Below are 994 nucleotides of genomic sequence, written 5' to 3'. Positions count from 1 at the left end.
GAGAGCTTAGTGGCCAACATGAGCCTCCTCAACAAGCCCAAGAGTGAGATGACCCCGGAGGAGCTGCAGAAGCGAGAGGAGGAGGAATTTAACACGGGTCCACTCTCTGTGCTCACTCAGTCCGTCAAGAACAACACCCAAGTGCTCATCAACTGCCGCAATAAGAAACTCCTGGGCTGCGTGAAATGCCTTTGATAGGCACTGCAGCATGGTGCTGGAGAACGTGAAGGAGATGTGGACTGAAGTACCCAAGAGCGGCAAGAAGAAGTCCAAGCCAGTCAACAAAGACCGCTACATCTCCAAGATGTTCCTGCGTGGGGACTCAGTTATCATGGTCCTGCAGAACCCGCTTATCGCCGGCAAGTAGGAGCCACCTATCCCTGTCAGTCAACAGAACTCACTCCCCTGTCCTACAGAGACCGCTGCTGCTGGTGTTGAGAATAATAAAGCTCTGTGTTTTTTTCTAGTGGTTAAAAAAAAGAAAGAAAGAAAGCTGAAACATTTCTGAGTCCTTATGCCAGCTGACATGAAAAAGGCAATTAACTATGGATTAAGTTGGGAGGGAAGGGGTAGCAGAAAGGGAAACTAAGCACAGATTCTTTCGGGAACCTGGAAAAATGAGACTTCTTTGAATGTATTTTACTGAGCTATAGGGGAAATGACAATGCCTCTCCAAGGTCCAAAGTATGTGAGTATACCAGATAAGCCAGCTTAATGGTAAGCCAGATCTGGGGCTCTAAATTACTAGATAGTCTTTTCGGTTCTGAAGAGACATAGAAAAGTAAGGGATATAGAATAGATCCAGCTACTTCCTTTGCCTGACAATCTGGAAGATTAGAGAGGGCAGAGAGATACCATCATCATAGCTTCTTTCCAAAGCTACTAAAGTAGAAGAGGGTTAGAGAGATGAGAAAGCATGGGCTTCCCCAGGAGGGTATAAGAGATTGTAGCCATAGTTTAGGAGGCTCTGTCATGCTGGGAAGTGTATTAGTCC

At 46.4% G+C, this 994-nt stretch overlaps 1 pseudogene; it reads left to right on the top strand.

Moving 5' to 3' along the window:
- LOC105734112 (small nuclear ribonucleoprotein Sm D2-like) lies at positions 1-460 on the top strand (annotated as a pseudogene).
- The last annotated feature ends 534 nt before the right edge of the window (positions 461-994 follow it).

Source organism: Aotus nancymaae, unplaced genomic scaffold (assembly GCF_030222135.1).
Source record: "Aotus nancymaae isolate 86718 unplaced genomic scaffold, 86718_ANA_hifiasm-v0.15.2.pri h1tg000011l, whole genome shotgun sequence".
Lineage (NCBI taxonomy): Eukaryota > Metazoa > Chordata > Mammalia > Primates > Aotidae > Aotus > Aotus nancymaae.
This window is presented reverse-complemented; position numbering and strand designations above follow the sequence as displayed.